This window comes from Lagopus leucura, unplaced genomic scaffold (assembly GCF_019238085.1).
Source record: "Lagopus leucura isolate 7727_CA_CO unplaced genomic scaffold, USGS_WTPT01 Super-Scaffold_73, whole genome shotgun sequence".
Classification (NCBI taxonomy): Eukaryota; Metazoa; Chordata; class Aves; order Galliformes; family Phasianidae; genus Lagopus; species Lagopus leucura.
The window spans coordinates 88,376,436-88,390,537 of record NW_024962252.1 but is presented as its reverse complement, the minus strand read 5'-3'; the positions used below and the strand labels follow the sequence as shown (position 1 = coordinate 88,390,537).

The window sequence follows — 14,102 nt, the reverse complement described above, 5'->3', positions numbered from 1 at the left end:
CACTGGGTTTGGATCAAATCTTAAGTCCGATTTATCTTCCTATACTGCCACAGGTGCAGAAATTAGTGATCTTGCTACAAATGACAAGACCCAAGCTTGGTCCACTGCAAGACATTGCTGGGAACATCTGTAATATACCCTTGACACAGAAGGCTCTCAAACTCTGACCTTCAAGGAATATCAGACATCAAGGATAGAGGTTGCAACTTTCATTCATGGAGTTTGCTGTATGCTTTTTATACTATAACTTGAACTAGGATTATTAACATCAGCGCAGCATCAACCTGAAGGTCAAAGGATTGGAATGCCACTATCACACATACAACTAATATGACATTCCTAAAGAAAGATGAATGAGCTCCAGAACAGCAAAAAGACAGACATATCTATTAATCGGAATCAAACCAGCTGTAGGATATGGTCCGGGCAAAGCTGTAGGGGACCTTGCTTCAGCAGGTAAGTTGAATCAGATGACCTCTAAATGTCCTTTCCAATATACACCACCCTATGATTCTGAATATAAACTCTTCCATCCCCCCTTACCTTCCCATGAAGGATAACAACTCAAATTCACCCACAGATGGCAGTACTTCAGTGGCAAACACAATCACATGATAATCCCATTGGGATCTTGCAGAGTAAAATTAGTAGTAAAAAGAACATGTGTACTTAACACTGGTGTTAATATGCTTCCTTAGTCAAAGCAGTTGTAAAGTGAGTGAAAAAACTGAGTTTCTCTCAGCTAAGCATATTACAATGAAGAACAAGAATGAATAGCAAGGCAAAATACGGAATATTACCTAATTTAAAACCATGAAATTGAAGAGAAGGTAGGCAATTTTAAGTTCCTCTTCAACTAAGAGGAAAGAAAGGATTTAATAAGCCAAGGAAATCCAATTACAAAAACCACAGCACTTGTGATAAGCAAGTAGTTATTTTTCTTGAAAGAGGTCATTGTTTATGAGTAATTTAAGGACAAATTCCAATTCAGGAAAACACACTTCATATCAAAACCTAATACATCCATAAGTGACAGGAAACTCAAGTCAGCTGTTTCTTCTTGTTGTTTTTTTAAGGTCTACTTCTTGAGGTCTATTTTGAATGTTAATTCAAAAAAATACTGCTTTAGTCAAATACATTTGAAGCTGTGATTTGCAGTTGGTGTTTGGAGGGAGGGGAAGAACTTGTGTTTGCCCTCCTCGGGGCAGCATGGATTCAAACCTTGACCACAGAATGCCAGGGAACGGAAGGGACCTTGAAAGACGCCACAAAAGTTCCCTGAAAAAATACTTGACAAGGATCTACTTTGTCAGATGGTGCTTAATGGCACTGAGTACTTTCTGTCGGCAGTAATGTACACATCTCCATCTTCTTTCTTCTTCCATGTTCCATAAGCAGCACTCAGGACTTTTTTAAGATGTTGACTTTGTATCTTTTTATTTCCATCTGAGTGAGCTTTAGTAAGTCTTGTGTTTTCCAGGTTTCCTCTACAGTCACTTCAAACTGGAAGGTGAAATTATTCAGTAACTCCTGGAATACATATGTTAAGAAAGACCACGAGAATTAGTAAGACGCAAGATAAATAATAATAATAATAAATAATAAATGCAAGATAGATGCATCCTCATTTTACTCTCTCCACCTACTGAAGAATCACTTCAGTCCTAACCAGCGGGAGGCAGCTGACCAAGAGGGAACTTGCAGCATTACAGAATCACAAGTCCTGGTTGTAGAGCATAACAGGAGTTGCTTGAAAACACACCACACTCAGTGTAGCACAGAAGGCACTTCCCTTATACAGGATGTCAATGCTTTAAGTCTAATGACTGCCACCAGCTCAGGTTCTTCCCACTGCAGTGGAATTTGGCAGGGCCCTCCCGGAGCTACACAATCAAACCCTTGTTTTCTCGCTAGCTTTATGACGACTGTGTTTCTCCAAGACAACTCCTTTACTTTCTCATTTTGCCTCTCCATTTTCTAACATTTCAATTTAGACCTTACAATAGGCACCACAGAGTCAACCAGGAACCTGAATATCTCTGCTTGCCCTCTGAATGGGCACAAAAAAGGCAACAGCAATGGAAGGATGCAAAGGAACAGCAATTCCATGCAGTGCCCCACACTGGATGCCCAGTACCCTGATCTGTAGATCCTCTCCCATAAGGGTATGAGGACACTTCATTCCCTTGTAGCACCATTAGGTCACTCAGTGAGAGCTACAATGTCAAACAAGGGTGTATCTGTCAAATACTGCCAGTTGAGATGAAATCATTTGGCCAATGAGACAGCTCAGAGACCATTTACTTTCACCTAGACTACAAAGGCGACATATATTTCCAGCCAATAACAAGGTCTACTTGATTCCCGCAAATCACCTACAGATGAGGTACTGCACATTCTTCATGGAACTTCTTACCCATCCATTGTTCAATTTCTATTTTTCCTCCTAACTGTCCAACTGGAAACCCTAAATAAGTTAAAGTACAGTGCCTTGTAGTCATACAGTGCTGACTTTCCACTGCTCTGAAAGGCAAATTCTGCACTCTTACAAATACTTCTAAGCTCCGACTCTATAAACAGGCCCTTCATGGGAATATAAAAATAACTGAGCCATGTTCCAAGACCTTTCATATTGCTGGAGAGGTGCAAGGGGTGTGCAGTGTAAATAAAAATCAGGTTCACAATTTCTATGCACGCTCTTGTTTTCAATTATACTTAGATTTGCTTCAGCTTTAATAAGAAACTGGAACTGAGGCCAGACTATTTTTAAATCCCAACACATTCCCGATTAGCTGTGAACACCAGTTACTCTTTTCCATTCTCAGACTACTACCTTTAAAAGGACACAGAAAAGGAACTTCAGTTTAGGATCGGGTCTAACAGAGAGGACTTGATCTCTTGCAAAGAGCACAGGTGCTTCTGTGTTGAAATATTAATCAAGGTCCCATATGACTGTTTTATTATGTTGGTATGGCAAGCAGTCAGCTGTGGGGTTTCTTCAGAAGCTCATGAGGTCACTCCGTGTCTTTAAAGCAAAAATAATGGGTCTCCAGCAAAGAGTAAGAGTTGGCAGCAGTGATGTTGAGATGATGTAATTGTACACAGCGGTGATGTGAGATTTTTCGTGGTTCCTAGAAGCTAATACTGCAGAGGCAATTATAATAACAACTGTATTTGCTTAAAACTTTTGGACAAGAAAGGAAGTCTCTTGCAAAAACAAGGAATGATCATAGAGAGTAAAAGGTCAGAAATTGGCTGTCAGAAATGGAAGCAGCTAATGCCAGGCACTGGCAGTGAAAATGTAAGGTAGCAAACAGTGCAAAAAGCTGTTTTCTCTTCACAAACACCTATGTCTTTATATTCTGAGCACACTAGGACATTTGCTGCTCCACAGCTCTTCTGTTAACAGCTGGTTATCTCACTAGTTTTGCCACGGGAGAAAAAAAAAAAAAAAAAAAAAAAAAAAGATGGTATGGAATTATTTATTATTAGTAGGCTTCTCTAGAATAAATATATGGCACTGGATACATTGGCAAAATGACACAGACATCTAATACTGAATCAGCAACTCAAAGAACAAGCTTTCTTGGTTTTACTGCTGTTGGCAAATGTACTGAAAAATAGATATTAAAAAAAATGAGTCGTGTTTGTTTTTTCTATAGCTGGACTAGACAGGTTGAGCAACAGGATAAAAAAACACCTGGTTACCTCAGTTCTGGGAGGCTTCAGGTGTTCTGCACCTTGTAGTAGTAGTCCCAGTCTTGTTTATTTCTTATGTTTGAAACATGAAAAATGATAGACTTCATTCCCCTAGAGAAGCACTCCAATCTGCCATTTAACTGAAACAGGTAATGCCTGTAAGAAAATGCTGGGCCACACTAGTCTGGCCAAGCCCCTTTTGCAACGTGGCCTATTCCATTACAACTCATAATTACTGCCACACAGATGTGCTTTATAAGCAGGAACAGCAGGGGCGCTGCAGCAACAGTGGAGGTTTCCTGGTCTGCTCTTCTGGTAGAGTCTGATTTTGAAATGCTACAGATGGACTCAACAACTCAGAAATAAATAAATAGATAGTTACGAAGAAGAAGGAAAGAGAGGCTACTTTACTAATCCTTAATAAAGTAACCATGTAATTACTATATAATCACCATCATCATACAACTCTGACTGGCAAATTAACCTTCTTACACTGTGTTACTGTCTATCGCTGGCTTTTCTGCTTTAATGGTTTGTGGGGACAAAATATCATGGAAGTATATATAATTCCTTTAGTCACTTTAAACTCCTCCTAGATTCAGAGGCACTAAAAGCTGTGCCTTATGTCATCCCATAGGTTACAACCCTCAATTTGCAACAAGACTGGGTGTGACCCACCAGTCAGTTTCAGCATCACGAGGAACAAATGAACACTGTAGAAAAAAAAAAAAGTTGGTGAAGAATTGGATTCACTAGAAAGCTTTCCTTTTGATTAAAAGCTGAGAGATAATCTGCAAGTAATAGCAAAAATGCTCTTCTGCATTTTTGAATTTGCTTCATATACTTATAAAATTGTGTGATTTTTTCCATCATTAAAGTTAGTGCACTCGAAACCAAAAGACTAACAACTCTAAGAGTGCTGAAGTGCCTATAAAGTAACTAGCAAGAGGAAAAGGAAGTTTGGATTTTCCTTAATCCATTGACATTGATAGCTAGTACTTCTGACAAAGGAGATGTGTTAAAAATTCATGACTTTATCAAGAGCTCTTGATATATACACGTAAATATATTTATCAATATATGTACAAGTACACATACATATATACATATATATGTATATACACATATATAAAATGTATCTTTTGCTTACATTTCAAAGCTGGAGAATATGAGGATTAAATGGCTATAAAGAAAAACAAAGCACATACTTGAAAGTAATCTTTCTAGCTATCTCTGAATACCATTTAGAAGCACAACTCATTTTTTGCAGGATGAGCTTTACAAAACACAGGATGCTTGCCACTGGCTGTTGAACTGGCTTTCAATTTTGATGGGAATATTTTGGCCTAAATTACAACTCTCTCTGTCTTACTACAAGTTGCCTTAGGACCCTTTCTCTTCTCTGCCACACTAACCAGAACTTTGCAGGACTCCAGTGCCCACAGCTGTCCCCACTCTCTCCTCAGGTGCAGCACACAACAGCATACCAACCGGAGAGTCTGGTCCACAGAGAAGACATCAAACCTGCTTAGAGGGCAAAGTGGCACCTTTGTCTAATGGTATTTATTTTAGTTTAATTATTCCAACCAATTTTATCATTGACACAAGTATTCATCCTAAAAATCACTGAATGCCAATGGATGCTACCAGTGAATTAGGTGCTAAAATTCAACCAAATTTAAAAGGGCAAGATCACCTTTTCCCAGTTGAGAGCCTCCATTCAACTTTAGCAATTGCCTTTTCTACCCTGGTCTTTCATGTAGATGGGTATGGTGGCACCTCTCCCATCGGAAACAGAAAATCTGAAGTTTACAGCAGCTGCACCTTTAAGATTACTGAACAAAGGTTACTGGGCAAACCCCATATACACAGATCTTTCACATTACAGCTCAGGGCACAGACACTACATTGCTGCACAACATAAATAGAAGTCAGAATTATGTGGGTTATTGACCACTGTATACTTTCCCACTGAATCATAATTATAGATTCTCTTTTACTGTCTCTACTATGTAACTCTGCAATGAATTTGATTCACTGTGCAGACACAGCATTCACCAGACCTCAAAGTGTTTCATGTCTTAATAGAACATACTATTATCCAGACACACGTGAGCTTGCAGCACCAGGGGCCTGGGCTGAGATGCACAAAACTCCACGTCGGGGCTACCACCACAGACACAGACACATCAGATTTGCTTTCACCACAGCAGCACGGCAGGTGTCAGCAGAAATCTCACATACTGATTCCTACAGAGGCTGGGTGAACAAGAGGATACTACCCTCATACTGTCTCAAGACAGTAAATACCAGGGACTAGAGCCCCATTTCACATCCATTTCTTTTTGCCACTAAACACCTACTGCCAGGAAGAGGTCCATGGAGGGGCACTTTGCAGAGGGCCAAGCTTGCAGTGCCCAGCACCAGGAGCTCCACACACTGGCAACCACTTCTCCTGGGCACGATGCAGGGAGCATCCTCCTGATCTGAGGCTGTGGATGCTCACAGCATTTTCCAGACTGAGCATTAAGTTGCTCAAGGAACGTTTCCCATTACTTCACAAGCTAAATCAAGTGAATGAATGTGCCTCACAGTTGCTTTTCTTTGGTTTCCCTCCTCACCACAGAGACTCCTGAGCTGGCAAAGGCCAGTGTCATTCCACTGAGGTCAATGGAATACTGCCCATTTATATCAGCTGATGAATTAAACCTCCAGACGTTCTCTCTTGCACACGATTCTTTTCGACCAAGCCCAGACATAATGCAGAGTGTAGAACACACAGAGCTGAAGACACCCGCAGCTGGTTTAAACTCCCACTTCCACCCTTGCGGCTGTGCCAACACCACAGCAGCAGCAGGAAGTTTGCATAAACTGCTCCAATGTAGATATGTCCCCAAAGGGAGGGAAAAACCACCAGCACGTATATCGATGGTAAACAGATACCAGCAAGCAGCAACAGCACAACTGGCATCAAGGTGAGGTTCTTCCTTCCCCCTTGCACCAGCTTTTCCCACCTTAGTTTTTTTTATACAAGTAAGCACTGGAAGAGCTACAAGGAAGATTCAGCATGTAGAACTGGGAAAGAGACTGTCTGAGGGTATCTTCCTTGTAAAAAGAAGCTATGCTATGGAAAACTCATGACAACTGTTGGCTGAGGCAACTGTGTAATGCTGCAGCATGTCTGGGGAGGAATTTCAGCTAGACTGCTGCAGTGATTGTCTTATGCCCTCAGGCATAAGATTTTATTACCCTTATCTTGGCAAGCACAACATTTACTTATTGGCCACAACCTTAGTGCATGGAAGGAAGACTGCCTTTCTACCACTCCAACCGGGTGGCTGCTAAGCCAGTAATTCCCACCTCAATATGTAACCAGCTGTCTCAAAAGCTGAAGAACAAAGACAAAATGTTGATGAGATCATGCCTCAGCCCATCGACCTCCAGCTGAAGTCACAGGGGAGCACAGGCTAGAATGAAATAATTAGCCACGGAAGCCTAGAGTCCAGGTGTCTCCTGTGTTGGAAGTCAGAGTCATCTGGCTGGTACACAGCTGATGGGGATGTCCACAGCCAGCCAAAGGAATGCTGAGATCCCACTTCTGGAAGGGTGGATTTCTGAAGTACAGAGGAAATTGGAAAGTGCCTCCTCTGCCCCGCTGCTCAATAAATGCTGCCTCAGCCACATTTGAATGTGGAGCAATAGTGACATAAAGTGGCCTGCCGAGTTAATCACAGGTAGAAAGTGAAAACATTTCCCTGGAGACTGATACCTTATGCTGTTATTCCAGTCTGGCATGCTGTAACAAAAACAAACCCCATGTACTACCTTGCTCTTTACAAAAGGGCCACCAGAGCATTCTACATCTGGTAATAGTAAATAGCACAGCATTACCTGGGAGGAGATATCTGAAGCACTGCCTGTTCCTTGTCATGGGCAAAGATGGAAAAATAAGAGAGGCAAGTAGGAAAAAACAGGTATAAAATGCAAAAAAGTCAAAGGTTATGATAAAGTTATATTCCATCCAGATGTCTGGAATTCTGAAAACAAACAGTATCAGCAATAACAACAAAAAAAACACCGTACCATATCACATTTGCCATCAAGTCTTTACCACAACCTGATAGCCAACTGAAACCTTACGAGATCAGCACATCTAAAAGAATCTTCACAGCAACTAAACCAAAAGGAAGGAAGATAGAAAATGATCATTCAATAGTCTGACTTTCCTGTCAGGACCATCACACCAGCTTAAACTGTCTGCAAACCATAACTATGAATCAATATCTCAGTATTAGATAACATTATTAAAAGTCAGCAGAGACGTGCCAATTTTACACCAGAGTGCTATCTTATATCCATATGCTCATTATTTGATTATTTTTTCTTTGAATTCTTACAGGAATACCTTTGTCTCCAGGAATCATGCAGTGCACAAGGTAAAGTGATCCCCATGTTAATTACGGTTTCCACACACTAATTTGACACACATTTTCTTTCTTAACAAAATCATAAATATTGGCTACAATTGACAGGGAAAGGCACATACCCTGTAAGTGTAATTTATGGTTTGTCTTACGAATTAAAAGCAAATCAACATTTAGCAATAAAATTCACAATATAGCTTTCTGTCATTAATGTATGACACAGATCAGTGACTTAGGCAGAAATCCACATTTTGCATGACAAAGCTTAACTTAGTTCTTTACAAATTTTAACTCTAGCACACAGCTGAACAGTAAGTGAAAACATGATATCAGTAGGAGATGTTTCCTCAAGTCAGCATAAATTATTTTAAGTGAATGACAAGTATACATGCTATCCAAGATGCACATTGAATTACTTTCTGAAGCCTTCCTTAAGGCTAGCTCTAGATTTAGAAAACAAATCAAAATGTTGAAAATTCAAAAAGCTGAAAACTAGTATTGGTGATTTCTAACTAAAAAGCAAAATTATAATTACAAAAATCAGAAGTGGATGTAAAGAGATGCCTGCTTGGAAATTTCTTCTGAAATTCCCAAATTGGTAGGGATTAAAACAGAATACACAAAATAGAACAACTGTTTTACAAGTTTCCTCTTCTTTTCTTTTGAAGATTCTGTCTTCAGAACCTAAAGAAAACCTGTTTCTTTGTTACACAAACTCTTTCTTTTGCCTGGATCCTTAACTGTTAAGCTGGTTACTCTGCTGTCCTATCTATTCACACAGTCAAGAGTTCCCTTAAAAAAATCTAGTAAAGAGGGTACATGGGTCCTTCTGTTTGGAAATGAGACATGTGTACAAGAGCAACACGAACAAGACAGAGCTTTGGGGTGGATCTGCCTCAACCTCTTGTTCTATCAAGCTCCCCAAAAAAGACTCAAAAATTCAAATTTGATTTAAACAGCAATCTATTTGATTATTTTTTCCCTACTGATAACTCAAGGGACATTGAAAATGACAGGAAAGGGCATATAGCTTCCAGTCTCTTTCTTCTTCCTTAGCTTCAGCTGCTTGCAGTTCAGGACAATTGTGGCCTGATGACTTTAGAAACTTACTGCAGTTCTCTGTCCCCACAGGTGGCAGCTCCCTGCTACCCAGAGTATCCATTCTTTTCCCACCTTGTCTTCCCCTAAAGTTTCTCTCTCTGAGCTTGTACCAAAAGCAAATGAAACACAACAGCACGCAAACAACTCTAGGTTACGAGTGCTGCAAGTAAACTTGCTTGAGCTATTGAAAAAAAGAAGGTGCAAGGTGTAATATCCTTGCAATTTATAAGCACTAGGGCCATGAAAAAGACCATTGCCATGTGCCATTCTCCAGCTACAGAACTTGGACATAAAGGTTTAAGCACTGGAAGGTGTCTCACACATCTCTGCCTGTTTCTTGTCCACTCCAGCAGAAATGGATTGGATTTCAAGGTCTGCACAGCCACCAAGGTTACAAGAATAAGATGATCCTTCAATGCACGAAGGTGCAGAGAAGCTATGAAATGAGACTGTACAACAGTACAGGTCATCTCTGTGCCGCAGCTTGAAAGGTACAAGCCAGCCACAAGCTTGAGGCTTGACAAAGTTTTGACTGCAGAAATGATTACATCATTGCAAAAGGGAAAAAATCCATTTTCCTTGTTTCCTCAGCAGAACATCCAAAATCCTTGTGCTACACTGCAACAAGCTTAACTCCAAAGAGTTTGGACAGCAAAAATAATGACGCAGGTTTAAGGAGGTAGAAAATCCTTCCTGCTCTTTGATTAACTGGGCTTCTTGATGGAGTTAAGTGCAAACAGCTGCCTGGACTTCAACTGAAAAGCCTAAACCTAAACACTCCATGTTTACATAACCCAAACTTCTAATCAGGCAGCTGGATAATCCACCCATTTAAAGCATCTCTAAGAGTTGCAGGGAAATGTGATTTTCTTACAGCTAAGCCAATCAACAACCACTTTAAAAACCTCTAGCTACCAAGTTACTACTTTCCAACACAAGTCTCAGCAGGATGGGGTCACGACCCTCAAGCGAATCACAAAGCAATTTTGGTGGGATCCTTCTTTTTCTTTTCTTTCGAGAAGGTACAAATCTGGATCTCTAATTTCCTCTGCATTCAGTTGCTGTAAAGTAATAAATTAGAGCAGAGGGGCATACAGCAGTGTTCAAATGCATACTGGCCTTTGCTCATAGGACCTTGATGCAAACTCTCAGAACCAAGGAACTTAGAAAAGGCAAAGCATAGTCATCACTGACAGAGTCCTGAATTTCTGAGGGGAGGAGAGGGAAGAGAAGCAGGATTCAGGAACTGGCGGATTTTGAGGAAGAACACCGCATAGACATTTGCAGGATCACTTACAGAACTCAACAGTCCTTAAACCGACAGATACATTCACAGTGACTTGCTCTGGCCATAGCACTCAATGTTTAGAGTCCTGTATCATCTCCCCTGCTATATATCAAACACTGAGGTGTTTTACCACTGTAATTTATTATAGAATAATAATATAGATTAATACAGATACATTGTTCATAAAGAGCACGCACACTAGCTGTGCCCAGCACACCTCTTGAACATCTTTTTAGCTGAGTGGCTTTCCAGATAAAATGTCTCAATTAGGCAACTATTTTGAGTTCAGTTTGGCTTGCTTCCCAGCAACTTCCCTGACTGCAAAAACAATATAAATATTGTAATTCAAATAGCTGCTCTAAATATAGACACATTTGCACTATTTGATGGTGAACAAACAGCTAAGCCAAAGCTGCCTAGTCACTAAGAGAAACAGAACAAAGCATAGCAGCTCTGAAGTGAAACATCCTCTTTCCAGTCTCCACTCCACGTATCTCAGAGTACAAATAGTTTTACAAGATACAAATACAAGTTTTTCAGCAACAAATGCTGTAGATCAGACTCATTTAGTCCTTTACTCAGAGTCGCTGAAGCAAGAGTCACTTTTAACATCTTGATGCCAATGCAACACGCAGTAGCAATAGCTTCATCTGCAGAAAATAAGGTGCAGAAGATGTGTGTGTTTCAAGGCAAAGTTATTTCATCTCTCAAACTGGCAGGCTCAGCTCTTTGAGCAAGAACATAGCCTTGCAGTGTGCTTCCAGCTGCTCCAGCCCCAGCTAAATCACACTGCTCACATTTAGATGCATACCTTATTTAATTTCCTTGTATACTTCAGTATTCACACAAGCACATAAAGCACCCCAGCCAGGACTGGAGTGCAGAACCGGACCCTATCTGCTTTGCAATGCTCTGCAGCACCAACTGCACCTGCAATACGCATACAGCTTCCATTCTGCAGGGGTTTCCAATAAAATTTACCTTAAGTTTGAAAGTGAGAAAGGGTAGTTATTCTATATAGAAAATAATTTTGTATGGTAAACAATTACTTATTCAGCATCTGCTTATCTGGTTTAAAATATTAAAAAAAAAAAAAAAAAAAAAGACACAGCAAGAACCATACTCAAAGATTCAAAATTCAGGACTTTTAAATAAAAATCTGCCATTTTTAACTAAAAGCATAATACTATTTTATAGAACTGCAACCATTTCTACTCCACATTTGCTTACGTTTGTGTAACTGAAAAAAGAAAGGCTGCAAAGGAATATCCTCACAAATGCAGAATCGTGCTGCCAAAACCAGGCCCAGCCTGGTCTCAGCTTCAGTGGGTGCTCCACAGTACCTGCATGGGCTGCAAAACATAGTGCATTCTAACTGCTAACAAGAGGAAAATGAAAAAGAAAACATAAGCTATTTGATGCACATAAAACAGGTTTTTTGCAGATCAGGGACAAACAGGTTTCTCTGAAGAATTCAAGTTAAGCTATCTTCTACTCCAAAGGAGAACAAGCTACTGTCTGTCATCAGTGCACTACTAACAGTTTATTAGTTTGCTGACATCTCCATCTAGAAAAAAAACTGGTAAATTGTCTCAAGATGAGAGGTAGCAGCGAGTGAAAAGGACTTGCTGTGATGCGGTGGTGGCAAGCAGGATTTTTTAGACATCTACACTTACTCTGTGATAAAATGCTTCTAAGATGGTGTCACTTCCCTCCCAGACAGCCCGGCTTTTCTTAGCGCCTGATACTGAATCAGTGACCCTCTGTGTATGAGAGCTAATCTCAGGATATGTCACATCTGTAGCAGGAGGAACAGCTGAGCAACACTTGTCCAGGCATAATTGAGCCTCGAGATTGCAGAGCAGTGCGTGATTAATTGGCTGAAGGATTCCTGATAAAGAGGAAGAGGATAATGACCAGCCTGGGTCAATGGGTGGTGCTCGGCTTATCTGGAGGCATTAAAAGAAATGCTCCTGATCAAGGTCACAGGGAATGGTGACAGATTCTGTGTGAGTGTGAATTTGAGGCATTTCAAAATCACATTCCATAGCTGTGCACAGGGGCAAGTGTGCTCAGGAAGAGTATTTTAATGCCTTTTATGGTCCTGGTTCCACCATCATTATTCACATGAGTATTACCAGAAGCCTAATCTTGAAAGCCCTACTGATCAGCTTTGTATTTTCATACGGACTTGACTGACTTTGAAAAGTCAGGTTGATTCCAAGGCAGTTCTCACTTGGTTTTCATTTGGGCATTCCAGCTTGAGCCAAGGTCCACTTAAAAGCAAAGAGGCAATGCCCTCTCACTGGAAAATGGGAAAGAGTCAGCTGGAACTACTTCTGTGGTCAACAGTTGTGGCGACACATACACATGACTCTTGGCTTTGGAACTACTTTGGCTCTTCTCTAGGACTGCTCAGCTAAGCTGAAAAGAGCAGGTATTGCTTCTTCTACACACATCTCGTCAGCAGCTGCGAAGACCTCTGTGGTGTGCCCTCAGGGAAATGAAGTCTTGAAAATTTCTAAGGATGGATTCAAGAGCAAGTGCCAGTTGTGGGTCCATTGTGGTCTTGTGCTTCAGTCCACCACAATGCCTTAAGCAGATCAGTTATATGCTGTGCAATGAGTTTGCAGCAGCCAAGTTGCTGTAGATATCAGCTAAGTGAGGTAAACTTAACAGAAAGGCATTAAAGTCTAAGCAATAAACAAAGATGCCTTTTATAACATAGCAGTAGTCTGTTCTACCATACAGAGGACTCCCTAGGACTCATGAACAGTGCATCTTCTTGTACCTCTCCCTCATAAGCCCAAACAAATTTGGCTGGCAGACAGCAGTACCTGTTGCCTGACCCAGCAAGCCCTCCTCACAAGGTAACTCTGCCTTTCCTTTCTCTTTGGATGAACAACAATTCCTTTAGCCAAACAGCTCATGCTGCCACTTTTCCGGTTCAATAAGAACTTCACTTCAACCAAACAGCTGAATAGGTTTTTCTCAATTCTAAATATTCATACAGGAGCTGAGCCCTGCGTGCTTCATGACTGTGCTCCAGCTGCCTCTAGCCTGATGATATTGTTTTCATCTGCCACGCAGATTTTCATACACTGAGGTTACTGTTCAGTTATACCATGGCTTGTGAAAAATCAAGAGGATGGCAGTTTATTGGAAATAAGTGTGAGGTAGAGTACTACAGGGAGGAAAGCCGCTCTTTGAAGCTTCGGTCGGCATCAGTTTATATAGACCACACAAGAGAAGGTGTGGTGGGTCAGCAGCTGACTTACGATCAGAAGAAATCAAAAGTCATACTGTTATTGGCACAAATCCAAATGGGCAAAGCATCAACTACAATGAGATTTCTGGTCTTTAATGTAAAGTTTTCCACTTCAAACTACCACAACAAATAGGCAAAATGAGCTTACAAGTTGTATGGGACTGAAAGAGAGTAAGAAAAGCTCTGCAAACAGAAACTTTGCAACCTACAGCATTTCCACACTTCATCTATTCACTCCAGGCAAATAAACCTATTCCTAGAAGTGAACCGTATGCTGCTAATTGCATAAGCCTGCAAATGGGAATTTGTGTTGTCCCATCCC

The 14,102-nt window shown here is 40.7% G+C and overlaps 1 long non-coding RNA gene across 1 annotated transcript in view; it reads right to left on the bottom strand.

Annotated features, from left to right (window-relative positions):
• Positions 1-1,466: 1,466 nt before the first annotated feature.
• Positions 1,467-14,102, bottom strand: part of LOC122184080 — a 115,997-nt gene continuing 103,361 nt past the window's right edge. The window contains exon 4 of the long non-coding RNA XR_006180478.1: positions 1,467-1,530. This is a non-coding gene — a long non-coding RNA (uncharacterized LOC122184080). The remainder of the gene's footprint in view (positions 1,531-14,102) is intronic.